Here is a 16326-nt window from a genome sequence, read left to right as displayed (position 1 = left end):
AAATTAATTCCATCTACATTACTCCCAGAACAAGCTGAATCATCAAATCTCAGGTGTTCCCATTTGGAATGGTTTCTTCCCAGCAAATGCAACCTGAGCCACAGAGAGAGGAGGAAGACAGAATCCCTGTGGAAATGCGTACTCAGAAAATCACTAATGTCAGCATATGAGCTGGGTACAGAGAGAGGGAGCTCTTAGATTTAATAATAATGCAACACTCGTAATTTGAATTGTGTGTTCTGGATGTTGTTGATGGCTGCATTAGCAGTTTGCCAATGTCCTTCATTTGACTCTGACCTGAGAGAGTTTTTGCCTTTTTTCCCCAGGGAGGGAAAGGGATTTACTGGGCTGAGACCCATATTTCGCTGCTGCTCTGCAGCTTCATCCAGAAAAGCTCATTCTTCCTGCTTTTCACCCCCTCAGGGCTGGCTGCCTGGGGAAGTCCTTCAGATAGGAATTGTGAACCCTGGTTGAGTTACAGCTCCTGCTAACAGTTTGCTCACAGATCAGCTCTGCTTCTCCGGAGCCCTAAAATACCCATAAGCTTTGTTCAGGACTTTGGGCTCACTTTTTAAGGACATCTATAATAATAGAAAGAAAGGTGTTATCAGGAGCTAATGCGTGGTTACAGCTGAGATGGAAATCCCTCTCAGTAGTCAGAAATCAGTATTGTGCTTAAATTTGCCTGCTTGTGTGTGGAAAACCTTTGATGACAAGATTTCTGTATTTTAACTCCTTGATGTAATTTTTAATATCAAGGTAAAATTACTTTTCACAGTACAGAGTTTACTTCTGCATTTTGTAACGTATTTTTCCTGGATGAGATATCAGAGAAAACAAAAATCAATATTAAAAAAGGTAATATTGCTTTCTTTCCAAATTGGGGTGCTAAGCTTTACTCTCATGGAGGCAGACACCTGCTTAAACTACATTTGATTTTGTCCCCTTTAAGTTCAGAGCAGCAGAACCAGAAACATTATTTCATCCCATACCAGCATCTAAAGGCGTTGGAGCTCTTGAAATGTCTTTGTTTTAAAATGATGTTTAGACTACTGGAGCTCTAGTAAATTGTACTTTTTAAAAGTCTTTCCTTCCATGTTTTCTTTAGACTTTGAAAAATATTGTTAGAATCAATATATTCTAATTTAAACAATTCCTGCATTTGCATAAGTTTACAAAAGAGCAAAATGTAAAGCCCCTGTTAGCTCAGGGTAAAGTCAACGTGCTGATAAAAATGCATAAATGTTGAGTTGATGAAAAATAATTTGCCACTGATATAACAAGAACGAAATTGTCTTTATTTCTGCAGTAAGTTTTGTTCAATAACCTGTCCCCCTGATCTTTGCAATGAAATCTAAAAATATTAATGATTGGCCATAGATTTCATTGCTCTTGATCCCTGTACCTGTGTGACAAAAATATTTCACACCAGCCCTGGTCAACATGAAATGGAGCCACAGCTGAATCTCTTCAAACTTTTGGAAAACACTTTTTTAAAACAACTGCTTCAAACAATCGCAATCCTTGACAGGCACTAAAAAAATAAAAGAAAGGAAAGTCATGTGAGCAGAGGCCATAATGGAATTTATTCTGCTCTCAAACAATTCAGACATCCAGCAGAATATTTTAATCTCTTCACAGAAATAATATATTATGAAATGATTTTGGGTATATATAATAAAGTAGTATGCTAAGCATTTTAATATAATTTAAATAAATTTGATCAGAGCAAAACATATTTTATATATCTTGAATAGAAATAGGTATTTAATTTTCTGCAGTTGGAAAAGAATGTTTTGAATCTTCTTCCTTATTATTGGAAAGAATTCTTCCCTGTTTAAAAGCCAAATTTGAAGTTAAGATATTTCGGAGCTGCACAGGAGGGGACTTACTGTATGGGGGTCTGACAATGACTACTTTTTACTGATAAAGGGCTTAAATGTGTCATGCTTAGAATAATTCTTCTTTCTCTCTAACCTTTTCCTTTTTTTGGTGTTTCTTTTTTTCTTTTTCTTTTTTTCCCCAATTATTGACTGTCATGTAGATTAAGATGTAGCCATGGGTAGATTCTGCATTATGAAGGTGAGGAACTGTTTTTTTAAAGTATGGCACAGATCTGATATGCAGAGTCAGGAATTTCTCTAGATTCTCTCTTAAAATTGGCAATAATGATATCTTCATTGATTGTTTTGTTTTGGGTTTTTTTTTCATTTGAACATCAGCATTTGTCTATTATAAATACAATGAAGACATTACCTCGCTTCACATAGCACTGAAAAACTTGTTCCACTTTTGACTGAACTTAATTCCTACCTGTGACCAAAAAGGGAAAGGCTTTATCTGCCAATCAGCTACTCCTGCAATACAAACAAAAACATATTTAATTAATTCCTTTTAAGTTGCATTTCTCATGTCACTTTTAGGACAAAAACCAGGAAAAAGACTTTATGTGACCAAATCTGGAACTCAGAAAAAATAAATTCCTGCCTGAGTATTGTTTAGGTCATTATTAACTCAGTAATTGCAGTGTAATTTACTTAAATCAGTATTACAATGTGATACTGATCTATCAAAGAGTATTTTGTGGCTATTAAACAGAATTTTTTTAACCATGAGCATGGATTACTTTAGATTAATGTCCACAGCTGATCATAGGTCACCAGTTATGTCCCCAGAGAATATCTCCTGACTGCTACTCAAGGTGCTCCTTCTTTTTGACCTCTCTGTGTGTGAGACAGAGAGAGAAGGCAAAAATCATGTTTATAAGGTTCTACAATATACTCTGAAAAGTGACCAGCTCTGACTTTGGCAAACCAAGGGAGGAAATCCATTTATCCACCTGGTTTTTTTGTGAAGTGTGGATTACTCTTTTATGTGCTGTAATACCTAACATTCATTTTAACTGCTCCATCCATGCATTTGGCTTTCTGCAGTTTGAAGAAGGGTTTTTTTTCAGCTTCTGAGGATAAAAATCACCTGTGTTCTTCAAATATTTTATCCCTTGTAAGCCTTACATTTAATTTAGCAAGCCCAAGACAGTTTCTAAATGAATGCTGCGTACTAAGACCAATTATGATCTTTCAATAAATAAGTTCTACCTGCTTTTATAATTTTTTTCTTACATTTTCTTTTTTTTTTCTTTTGAAAAATGTGCTTTCCATCCAGTAACAGCATGCAGGAAAAAAAACCCTGACTCCTGTGTATGGAAATATTTCATTCGTGATCCATGCATACCCCTTGTCTTGCCTGAAAAATACAGTTTTTAAGTAGGGCTTGGGAGAAATGACTAATTTACTTTGTTTTATTAATCCTGAATTTCATTTTTTACTGTCTAAAGGAATACGTGCTCTAAATATCAACTTGTATGTTACCCTGTTTTGAAGGGCTTACTTGTGAGTAAGAATATGTCTTTAAATACTTTATTTAATCAAGGGGAAAGTCTGGAAATTAAAAGTGTGTTTCCAGTGGGTTTGTAGAAATTGAGTAGATGCTTATTTGATGTGTGGTGTGTATCCATATACCACAACTTGCAGTGTAACAGAAATGGGCAAGAAATGGGCCAGAAAGAGTCTAGAAATAAGCAAGAAATAGGGCAGAAATAGACAAGAAATAGGTCAGACCCTCCTTTATCCAGGCACTCACTGTATGGTTGCCTCTATTTACCATCGGTGGTGCAGCTGAAAGGGCCATTGCTGGTCCATTCACTGGGTTCCCTTTTTAATTCTCGGGTTTTTTTGATCATACAAGTGCACATCAGCTCCACGTGGTGACAGCTGGCATTTCTAAGGTGTGGATGGCCTTCTGAGCAACTAAGTAATTGCAAATTATGAATCCTGGCATAGCATGGAGTAAACAGCTAATTTTGACCAGCAATCTGTAATTTTACTTTCCTTAGATTGCTTCCACACGACCTCTTTAGCTGTAATGAGAATTACATTTATGTGCAGGAGAGGGGGCTGACAATTCAAACAGTCAAAGCATAATAGTCCCGTGAAGCTGTGAGGATTCATTCCTGGCAATCCAAGTGGGAGCATTAGAGGAATCTCTGGAGGAAGGATTGCCTTAATGGCTGTAAATGCGCCGTGAGTGTGTTAGTAAATCACATGTGGAATTCCCTCCTGACTCGCTTCCTCATCGCTCTCTCACTCTCCTTCTTTGCAAGGCAGTGGCAAATCCTTCATTGTGGAAAATTTGGTATTTCGTCCTGCTGGAACAGTTTGCCTATTTGTCTTCCCTACACGCATAATTGTCCAGCATGTGTGAAGGCTGCTACTGCATTGCTTATGTGTGTTCCTTGATTTATTAACCTTTACAACAACAAAAAAATCCCACTTAAAAGCACTGCTAATGTCAAGATGTAAAAATCCAGCACAAACAACGTTCACTTCTGGGTTTGTTTGCTCATGATGGTCTAAGATAATCTGTACAAGTGCTACTACTCTGGCAGACAGGTAGTTTTGGATGTGATCTACAATCTTTATTTTTGATGTGACAAGGGCTAATGGCATCCCTTGTCCCATCTTTTACAGTTCTGCCTGTGCTATTGGGTTTTTCTTCCTCAAATTATTAGCATGACCAGGAAGTTGGAAATACTGAAACGGCCAGAGCAGGTAGAATGCTGTGCTTTGCTAAATGAGGATTTAGTGGAAAGTGTCATTAGGTATGTAATCAAAAGGAGCCTTCTTCATTGCTTTCTGGGAACAAAGTGTGCATTTTAAATATTTGTTCGCTCTATGATTATGTCAAGCTGGATGAGTCTGGGAGCAACCTGGTTTAGTGGAAGAGCTCAAAAATGTGCACATTTTAAAAGTCATGGGGTCACTTTCTTCAGAAGAAAGGAGAGGGCCGTGAGTTTGGGCAGGAGAAGGATAATTCTGGTGTTCCTTACAGAAAGGCTAGAGGGTCTGGCTTCCAGGATGATCATAGATGATATCCCAGAAGAAAACTCATGTTTTTTCCTTAAATATTTTTTTGAAACTGTGCTAACAGAACCACAGCACAGTTGCTTGCAGAAAGGTGCAGATCTTTAGGAGTAGGTCTCCTGGACTCTCCAGTAAGCCTTGGGCCTACTGATGCAACTCCAGGAATGAGGAACTATATGGGAACGTTCATGACAGTTGTTCAAGATCAATGTTCGCTGGAAATTATTCAAAAGCCAATGGTAGTCACGTCACACACCTCTGAAAGTCCCTGACACACAAGGATGAGTACTTATGTGCTTGGCCATGATAGTACTTGGTTCCCAAAGGTTTTATCTGGCTTTTTTTAGACCATACAATGTGTATAACTTCTTATTTAAAACATCAAGCATTCTGTGAACAGCAAAAGTAGCAAGGCTTTTTTTTTTTAACTATGATTCTTGTGTGCGTTTTTCTTTCTTTCTCCTCAAATTTTCCCTTGGTTGCTTCTCAGGACCCCTGCAACACAGGTTTGCATCCCTATATCCCAGAACCTGCTATACTTCCCATACTGTCCCATGTTGTGGTGGGGAAGTTCCCTGCAAGTGTCAGCTGTACAAACATCGGTGGCATCTCAATCCCTTTAAACCTCTGCTTTCTGTTGAAGTGAAAATCCATTAACAGGTTCACCTCCAGGGATGGGGCAACTTCTCTGGGCAACTTCTCTGGGCAACTTCTTCCAGTGCCTCACTACCCTCTGAGCAAAGTTTTTCTTCCTAACATTTAATCTAAATCTCTTGCTTTTTAGTTTAGAACCATTCTCCCTTGTCCTATCCCTCTCTGCCCATGTAAGAGCAAAACCTAAAGTTCACCATGTCATTTGGAAAGTGAATTTGGAGAAATTAAGGGCTGGTAATACATCATGCATTCATTTCTGTAGCAAATACGTATCCTGTAAGAGGATGCCAGGGAGGAAAGTGGAGCAACAAAAGTGAAAAATTGCCACTTGATGCAATGATTTGTCACCTGTTGACAGCTGTGCCTTTTGGCAGGAAAGTTCATTATGAATGATATCCGGGACTATGCTTGCTAACCTATGACAGAATGATAAGTTGAGGGCTCAAAGCAGGACAGAGAAGCCTTTAAGATTTGTCCTTGAAGGCTGGTGATGTACAGCATGGTTTCTTTCTTTCTGTAGTGGAGGTTAGTGCAGTCTAATGAGACTGTTAATCTATTTTAAGACATCTCCCATCAAAAGAAATACAGGAGGAAGGATGTTCATTTTAAACCATATTGTCACAATACCGGCAAAGGGCAATGCCCTGTAAATATCTGTACAAATAAGAGGAGAGAAGTATTGGCAACTAATTAAAACCAGAGTACTGATATTGAAAGCCTAATTTTCATAAGGGTGACTTGAGAACAAGAAATTTATGGCAACTGGAATATTGATCATTCTAAAAGATCATAAGAAGAGTGCAGAGAAGACCAGGGTTCATGAAACCTTTCCTCCAGTAGAGACTTTTATAACATGCACTCAAGAATTTGCCTTTTCTGTTGTCATATCCAGTGGTTTCTGTTGCATCCAAATCCTTTGTTTCCTCTGTATATTTTCAGTAGTAATTTTATAGGTGTAATGTAGAATAGACAACAGCAGGGAAAATGTGTTTTTTGCATGTTTTTTTCATGTTCCCTGTGGTGATGAAAGTTGAAACTATGAGTATCTCCCTCCTTCCTGCTCCTATTCAAACAGATGAAGTGTTTCGTACACAGAATCAGCCATATTTTTTCCTACACCATTAAGTGTAAAAAAGTATTTGGCTTAAGGACTTCCAAGTAAACAACCATTTGACCCTTCATAGGCTTTTTCCTAGAAGAAATAAAATATTAAAGGATATGACAACCCTGTGGTTATCTTACTTAAGAGGGATTTTAACTCCAAGAGAAACAGGGAAGTCAGTGTGGGAATAACCCAGGGTAAGAATTCCTACTGCTGTATTTCACCTTTTTATTTAGCTCCTGTGTCACCAGTGGGTGCCACTTCTCCTGTTAACTTCCGCTGTCCTCGCCCAGGTGTGATATTCTGCTTCTGAGGGATAGCAATACTTTGGATGAGAGATCTTTTAAACTTCTATGTCCTGATCTATTTCCTGTTGTACTTCCTGTTGTGGGTTCTTCTCTGCTGAAGAAGACTACCCAATTAAAGTGTAATATTTTCTTTCCTGTGGGCATTAGACTCAGCTGTTTATGCCTGGTTATGAAATTCAGTGAAATTGTGTGATGATATTCCTCCTCCTCTTACAGAGTGTTGACAGGTTTCTCACATATTCTCTCTGAATGCTGGAACTACACAGAGATGGAGCAGATGGAGTTGCTCTGCCTTTAATCAGGAAATATATTTACTTAGGAGTCACATGCAATGTTTGTTTCTTAAATTTTTTTTAGAAGAAGGAAATTTTCTGTTATTTTTATGGTTCTTTCTAAGTGGAAGAAAGAGGAAATGATTGGAGAATAGCTGTTCAGAGGAGTATTTTGATGAGATCATTTGGTAGGAAGAAGTTAAAAGGCGAAGGAGAATATCCTGCAAGGTGGTTGACCCTCAGGTACAGTGAATACAGAGGGGGAGAAGGGGTTTACCTCTCCTGTGTCTGGCAGGCATGCAGACATGTCAGGCCATGTGATTATAATCACAGCATTTCAGCTTGGGTCTTTATCTCATCTTGAGATAACTGCTTCACTAATTGTTTTTCAGTAAGAAATATAATTGCTTCTGATAATGGCTTTTTTTTTTTTTGGCTTGCTGCTTGGATAAATAGAGATATTCTTGAATACAAAGCTTGGGTTTTATTCTCTAAGTATTCATTAATACAGAGAAGACCAGTTATTTACAGCATTTGATCTTTTGACCTTGTGACATCTTACTGCACCACTGTGACTGTATAAAGTCAAAAGTCAATGACAGCAGCATCTTCTTTTGGTTGGAAAGCTTTTAATAATTGAGATACTCCTTTACCTCTGCTTCTCTGTGATATGCTAATATCTTGTTTGTCTGATATTCATTATTGCTTTTTTATATTGATTTATGTAATTTTCATGTCATCACCTGTACAGTTATTTTTGATGGAACATTTTGATAAATTGTTAGAGAAGTGCTTGTATCTACTTCCCTATACTGATATGAAATTGTATTCTATACAGCACGTTATATACTGTACCACACATCCTAAATAGCTCAAGTTGGTACAGAAAAGACACCAGAATATAAGAACATAAAATGCAAATATCACAGTATCATTTAGGGTGGAAAAGACCTCTAAGACCATTGAAGCCAACTGTACACATAAGTTGACTAAATTAAAACTGAAAGTGATATATTTTTAAAAGTCAGTACATATTTTAGCTGATGTGCTCATGGGTATTTTCTAAGATGAAAAGGATTTGTCTCCTGAAGGAAGCCAGCAGAATCTAATGTCACAAGTCCCTTGGGATTTGTAGGACAGCAAGATCAGTTAAGCCATTGCACTTCCAGAGCTGTCCACCTTCCCCTCAATTTATAATTAAAGGAGTCTTCCAGCACCAAAATTACACATTACAGTTCCTGGGTTTCAGCCAAGTGATGTAGAACTGGGAGAATTGCTGAAAGTGGTTTCATTTCCTCCCTCAATTCCAGTATTAATCAGTCTTTGTAGAGGAGCAAGTCAAAACCCCATTCTCAAATAATATCCTCAGTCTGTCCAGCTTCAGTTGTCACTGGGCTGCCACAGACTGTTCACAACCATGGATTTCAGCTTTCCTGTCATCATGACACCCAGATTTGAAAGTGATCTCTCCTACAGTATTTCATGTCATTGTGGGAATCTTATTCCCTTCTGTTTCATGTGTTTAAAATCTTAAAACTTCTGGAGCTGGAATGGCCATTTAACTGTTATAATTTTTATTATTATTTTAATGGAAAGTCTATGAGCTCTGAAACAGTGAAAGACACTTCCAGACACTTTCATGAAAATCTCTTATCTCTTCTGAGGTAAAAGGGACTAGAATGTCCTCATAATTACTCTTGTGGATATCTTTTTAATAGCCTTGGAGACACAAACAAATATTTAATTATTAGGAAAGGAGTGAATACAATGAAGAATAACATATTAATAACAAATTTAATAAATACATAGAATTCATTAATTGATAATTAATTTAAGAGATAAGCACAACTCAATTGATTTCCCTTCAAGCAAGGAGATCATGCAGGTGTTTACTTAGGAAGAGATATCCTGCTATATGAGTCTGTGTCAATAGAATTCCTCTTTTCCTTGGATCTAAACAAGTGTTGATTTAGTAGAGCTTCTTTGCTCCCTTTTTCCTACCAAGCATGCATTTTTCCTTCTCATGTCATTACAAAAAAATAACTTGGCATGTGTAGTGGGAGAGAGCCTTAGAATTGGCCTGTATAGCATGAGAAAAAGTCAAGGAAAGAAGTCCCTTATCACTCTAGAAAGCAGAGATGAAATTAATGCAGAGCTGTTTTCTCATATTGCATCCACTGGTACTTTCTTACCTCGATAGATCTATTTCATTCAGCTGGAGATTAAGATCTCTTTTCCCTGATTCTAAACATTTTTAGAGAATAAGAAGGCTATTTTTTTATCAAGTGCTATTTATTCCATGATCTCTAACTTAATAATTTATTTTAAAGGAAACTGTCAAGCTTAATTTGGTCTCAACGATATAGCTGTAAAAACAGAGTTTTGTGAGGTCTTTGTGACTCACCCACCAGATTTATTTTGCGTGCTTTTAGAAAAACTGTTTTATTTGTGAGATGGAAAATTTCTTGCTTGAAATGGGATGTTTAAAGTGAGTGGTTTTCCTTGGATTTCTTTGAGAATAATTTTTCCTTTTAAAAAGTGAGTATTTCACAGTGACATTTGCAACCCACATGAGGTATTGTTGATAGCAGAGATGAGAAAAGGCACCTAAAGAAGGTAGATGTGTGGAAGAAGAGTAAGACTTCAGGGGTGCTTTACCCACTACACTCTGTTCTTCTTAAGCTTCCTTAAGTGAAAAAGAAATGTGACATTATTTGGGGGGGGGGGGAAGACCACAAAAATCACAGAATTCTGATTGCTGTTTTTAAAATATAAGCTTAAAGATGACTGCCTTATTTTCATATTTTCACTCTATTTTATTTTTCAGGTAAAAAGTATCAAAATCTTATGGAAGAAAGCTGAAAAAAGTGTTAGCACCACTCCATCCTGGGATGAATTTGCTGCAGGGTGGGAAACAACTGTCATAAAGGTCTGTCAAGCTGGTTTGGTAAGTCCCAAGTTCATTCCATTTGTTTAAAAAAGGAGTAAAGGTCAGATGTGAGGAAGGGCTTGAAACAAACAAACCAAAAAACCCCAAGAAAATCAGAAAAAAAAAAAAAAAAAAGTAAGCTTAGAGCATTTGTGGAATTACATCAAAACTGAAGTTTGGGGAGATTTTCGGGGTTGAAATGCTTTGCCAGCTGGCTTTGGGCTGTGGCTCAACAAAAAGGGGGTTTGGCTTTTATGTTCCTGGTGCCAAGTGACAGCAACTGCAACCATACAGCTCAAAAGGTTTGATCTGCAATGAGCTCCCTCTGCCAGCTCGGGTTTGTCCTAAAAACGCATCAGGCGATGTCTTGACTTCCCCCTGCGAGCTGTGGGTTGGCTGATGTCACTTCCAGGGGATATTTTGGTGGAAAGTCTGTCGCGGTCCCTGCCATTGTGGAGCTGGGTAAAACTTTTGCTGTTGGTGTCTGTTCTGTGCAAATCCAAGACCAATGATGGGGGAATCAGAGCTTTTAAGCACTCAGTGTTACAGCCTGACATGTGTCTGTGTAATGTACTGTAGACATGTAAATCAGAGTCATTAATTACCGTGGAGCACTTCAAAAGCCTGCCAGTTGTTAGTTTTTCCAAAGCAAAAATGTGCACACAAGGAAAATTCTCCGAGAAGGCATTTGTGAAGTGAAAAATCATAAAATCTCACTCGGCAAGCTACCAGCTGTGAGCTGTTTCAAGTATCAATTCAACATATCAATTATGTTAATGTAGACACTGACTAATGATTTTTCCAGAGAATGCAGTGGAGCACTCAAATTTTTTTGTGGAGGATATTAAAAAAAAAAAGTTAATATGTGCTTTGCCATATCAAATTATGTTATGGGAATAGCAGTTTGGCTGTATAGTTATTTTTGGGAAACTGTATTAGGTAACAAGGCTCTAAACATAAACTTAGTGGGTGAATTATGGCAATTATTATTCAGGGTATGAATTAACCATTTTGGAAGAATCTAGGATCAGACTGAATTCTCAGTTTTCTTATGTTTTCTGTAGCTTTGTTCCCCAAACAAATAAAAAAACCCTAAGATAATATGTCTCTGCTTGCTGCTGGGATCGGTAGCCTTCAGAAATGGATGCAACCTTATAATCCAAATGTTACTTCCCTGTGAGATGTGTGTAATGTGTTACTTGAGGTGGGATTGAAGGCCCTCACCTGATGATATTTTGGCTTTTATATTCGCAAAGAATTTGCCAAACTGGGAGAAAATGCAGGTTTCAAGAGACAGTTTCCAGTGAAACCCACCCATTCCATGTCCTGGAATGCAGGCAGGGGTTCAGTGGTTAGGGATCACTGTCAAGGCTGAATTTCCTACTCAAGGTTTTGTCAGCATTTCAAATAGAAAAGTGATAGCTGCTGTAACAGAACCTACTATTGCTTTAGGAATTTGTTCCCCTTAAAATATTCATGTTCTCTGTGAGCCTTTCTTTTAACTATGGGAATATTCTATTAAATGTTCTGCAAAGCTGTGCTGGCCCAATACCTCTGTATTGCAATTGCCACTCTAAGTACACTTGAATACCACCACGATTGTCTTCTCCAGCCTCATCTTTTTTCTCCTCACCACCCATTGAACAGATGGCTTTGAGCTTTATGGAGGTGATTAATTAAAATGCACATAACAAGAGTATTTTTTCCATGCATCAATTCCTCTTAACAGGGTTTTAAATTCTTTTGGTGACCGATCTGCTCTGAGGGGAGGGGAGTAGAATATTTTTTATCTTTTCCACTTTTAAGCATATGTAATACGTGTCTTAAAATAAATGTATCTCTGTGTTGTGCCAGTTGTTGGAAACAGCTTAAATTTTAAGCTGGCTAGTAAAGCTTAACAAGGGTATCAGTAAACAAAATATTTGAATTTGAGCACTGGAGGTTGTGAGTTAAAATGTGTGTCAGGAACATTAACAATCTGCAGGTCCTGGGGAGGATTTTAGATCTCCAGGAACCTCTCTGGTGTGTCTTGTCAAACAAGTTTGGTTTTGAATGTTAAATATGTAAAACAAGTTAATTGTATGCGACCTGCGAATATAGCCAAGGTTTCTTTGTAGAAATAACTGACCAAATTGTGTCTGCTAATGAAAAGATTTTTTTAAAAAGCTTAGTTTTGTATCTGCTGATGTGCTCTGCTGGTCAATCTCCTAGAGGAGCAACGTAATAATTACAGGTGTATTCAATTATGTAGTCAATGGTTGTTGTAGAAGGTACAGCAGAAGAATTCAATGTATGCTGTAGAAATGCAGCATGAAGGGGGTGTATATGTGCCTGTACATTTGTGTGTGTGCATATTGGTATTCTAAGAGATTTGGTGGGTGTTTTTTCCATGGTTTGTTTTTAACAAGTTGGGAAGGAGAGCTAAAGGGAAATTTAGTACAAAAAGGGGATTGATTCTCCTCCCAGATAGGTGGCCAAGGATAACCACATATCTTGAAATACTGCTACCTTTACAGTACATCTATTAATAGCCAACGTGTGGTACCTAACTATGAGCAGACAGACCTGAGAAGAATAGAATTTTTCAAGGTTAATCCATTGTAATCCCTTGGTTGACACCTTTTCCAGCTGCTTCTTAAAAGTTTTAGATTCCTCAGGCAGTCTTCACATGATCTGTTTCCTTTTCCACTGATAACATCTGGGAGAAAGCTTAGATCTTGTCAGAAGGTGAAAATATTTTGAATTCAGTATACTCCCAAACGTATATATTTGAATCTTTTTGTATTCCAGATATATTTTGGTCAGTGTTATGATACCTGGGGGAGCTTTTTCTTTTATAGGATGACAGCAGAAAGAGGCTTTGGTGGGTAGGGAGGTGGGCAGGCATGAGCTGACAGTGTTCACTAAAAGTATGTCTCAGTTGGGTGCTACAGACCTTCTGAAAAAATGAAACTCTGTCACCTTAAGTTATTCCATTTAATAAGCAGCCCCGTTTCCCACCCTGCCCTTCTCAGTCTGGCTGGTTTGTTGAAGAAATCTCCTTCCTTTCTCATTTTCTCCCTCCCTGCCTGGCTGCCACTGCCCCCTCCTCTGGGGGAGTTTAATCCTCGCAGTGGGTGACCCTCACGCTGATCTCTGAGCAGTGTCTGCTGACAAGTACCTTTGTGCCATGCTGATCCCTTGCCCTCTTGATCCCTTTGGCTGGGACATGAAACAGGGATCAGAGCTGAGCTCACTGATTAGTTCTTAATCTTGTGAGGAGCCCCACTGCACTGAATGGCTGCCACTCACTGTGGCTCGTGTATTGTCACTCAGGCGTCCTAAATTAAAAGGCTTCTAAAACGCTTGGCTTGATATGCCTCAGTGTGTGACAGCACTTTGGAAAAGCTGTAAATATTTTTGCCTGTTCAAAAGGGAAAAATAACCCATGGGGTTATTTTTTTTCCCTTCTGCTTATCAGCCTTTACTTCTGATGGTTTTTACTGATGTTTTTGTACAGCTGATTAGGCCACTTACCCACTGGCCAGTTATCCCAGCACTTTGGGTCTGTGTATTGTCACAACAGGTGCACATGTGGGATGAATTGTGCACAGCGAAGCAGTAGTGAAAAAGTTAATGCCTTCTGGCCTCAGTTAAAGTGCAGCTGGCCCACATCAGCTCAGAACATTTGTAGTTCAGAAATTGCTACAGCTCAACTCAGCCTGACTCCTGAGAAAAGGATCAGGGTGGGCTCTTTGCTCGATGGGTAGGTTGAGATGGCCAGCTTTAACTGGGTGCATGATCTAAGTGGAACACTCTTGTTTAATACAAGCCTCTTTTTATCTTAATGGTATTGGCAAAGCAACACATTTGTCTCAATTTCCTCTAAGCAACAGTTCTCAAGCCAAACCTTGAAAGCTGCAAATTCTGCTTTACCTCAGCAAAATCATATGCCCTGGACTTACTGAGGTTTCCACTCAAGGTGACTAATTTTCTCTCTTGTCTCTTCCTGATATTGGAGTAGAAGTACATTAGTAGCACTGATATTTTCACACTGAAAAACAGAAGAGAAAAGGTTTCTAAGTAAAAATTTGGAGCCTTCCCCAAGGCTGCCAGAGCACTTGCTCTGCTGTGGCGTGGTGATATTTGAAATATGGAGCTGATATCTGGTTCCAGCAGAGGAAAGCACCCTTGATTTATTCAGCCATTTCATAACTGTGGAAGTTAGTGTGATCATACACAGTTCTGTGGTCAAGGGAAGTGCAATTTTCTGTCAGTACACAGGTCCCAGCATGATGGGACTCTGATTCTTGAGAAGATGCCTTTGAGTTCAAAGAGCATTTCCTGACAGAGAAAGAGAACATGACCATATACACTGTGCAGAATATACACTTCTGTACAAAATTCCCTACTTTTTCTGGTGAAAACTTTTCTGAAATCAGACTCTTTTATTTTTTCCTTTTTATTTTTTTTTCCTGAGGGAATTAAACTGGGGCTAAAATAACATGTATTGTCAGAATTTTCCTTCTCCCTCACTCACCAAAAGAAACATCAGAAAATATCTTACAACTCTCTTAAAAGGTTTTAAAATTTTTGCACAAAATTTATCATTTAGAAGCTCTTCCTGAGCAGTAGTATTTCCTTAAGAGAGTGTCCAGACTGCAGACATTGAAGATTGTCTGATGGATATGTCTTGATAGACTTGAATTTTGAATACATTCTACTTCTCTGCATATAAAAGTACATCCTATACTCAGTGAGTTCGTCAGGTTTGAGATGGGATTTTTGGTTGCTGTGCTTCTCATTAGACAGAGAAGGCTGAAGTATCAGGTAACAGTGAAATATGTTCCTTTTTATATATGCCTGCCTCTCTTGATATTCTTTGGCAGGATCCATAAATGCTCTGAATTTCTGCTTCAGCTCAGCTGCTCAAAGGTACGAAAAATTCCCAGGACAAAGTCAGCCCTGGGTATATCTGGACCTATGTCCAATGCAGATTTCTGCCAGGCCTTGCTGCTGTTCTTTGCATCGATCTAATTACAAAGCTTTGATTATCTTATTGACTTAGTGGGGCTCTGCCTGTTTCTGCCAGAGCTGAATTTGGCTTTGTGACTTCAGCTGGAGACGATTGAACGCAGCTCTCTCAGGCTTGGCCAGAAGGTGATTCCCCTTTGATTCTGCCACAGCTTGATTATGCAATTAATCAATGCATAAACTGCACACAAAATGAACTGAGTCAAGACAAGGTTGTGTAAACTTTAGTAGATAATCAAGTCTGACATAGCAGCTTTGCCAGCAGCTAGAAAAAACAACTGCCTTGGAGAAGACATCAGCTCAGGCATCAACTTTATTCTTAAAAGGTGTTGGAATGTAAACATTAAATACTTTAGGTCAGCTTTGTGTGGTGTTTTGTGGAAAGGGTAGCTTTGCCTTGTTCTGATCTTTCCTTAGTATTTTATATTTTGAATAGGGTGTCAAAGCAAATGTCTAAATGCTTTGTTTCTTCTTTCTTCTTTTATTTTTTTTCTTTTTTATTTTTTAAAATCTTGTTAAATGTCCAATTTTATTGACCATTTACAACTCACCACTTGGGTTAAAACACTGTAATACAGATGGGCCCACTAAGGATAGGAAAGCCTGAAACATAGATTACTGCTATTTATTGCTGTTTTACAAACAAAACAATTCCTGGCAAATTAATTTAGGTCAAACAGTGAAAAATAACTGTTCCTCCTTCCAGCAACTATTACTGGTGGTAATCCATAGCTATAGAAATCTAGCTTTGGAAAAGTGAATGAATGAACTTGAAATTTTAGAGATTCTTGGAAGAAAAGAATGTGCTATCTCTAGGCCATCTATTCCGTCTCTAAGTGAGGGTTTAGGTAAAAATTTACTGAAAAAATCAAATCTTTCACAGCTAAACATGAATTGAATGAAATTTTCATTATTACAAACAGACACCACCAAGCTCCATTATTGTGTAATCTGTAAATGAAGGAACTGTGTCAAAGGCGTCATCATCTGTTTTCTTTAATGAAAGAACAATGCTATGCACAGGCAGAGCTGCTAAAAAAATAACTGCATAGAGCACCAGTACAGTTTGTATTAATGTTCTGATGGCTTCACCTGAAACTTTTCCAATCTCATTAACATCTAGAGA

General features: G+C 38.1%; 1 long non-coding RNA gene across 1 annotated transcript in view; it reads left to right on the top strand.

Moving 5' to 3' along the window:
- The window catches only part of LOC108446039, a 184497-nt gene that overhangs the window by 39794 nt on the left and 128377 nt on the right, over positions 1-16326 (top strand). The window contains exon 2 of the long non-coding RNA XR_001861144.1: positions 10086-10205. This is a non-coding gene — a long non-coding RNA (uncharacterized LOC108446039). The remainder of the gene's footprint in view (positions 1-10085; positions 10206-16326) is intronic.

This window comes from Corvus brachyrhynchos, unplaced genomic scaffold, assembly GCF_000691975.1.
Source record: "Corvus brachyrhynchos isolate BGI_N302 unplaced genomic scaffold, ASM69197v1 scaffold152, whole genome shotgun sequence".
In the NCBI taxonomy this organism is placed as follows: Eukaryota; Metazoa; Chordata; class Aves; order Passeriformes; family Corvidae; genus Corvus; species Corvus brachyrhynchos.
The sequence above is the reverse complement of the archived record's forward strand: the minus strand, read 5'-3'. Positions and strand labels throughout refer to the sequence as shown.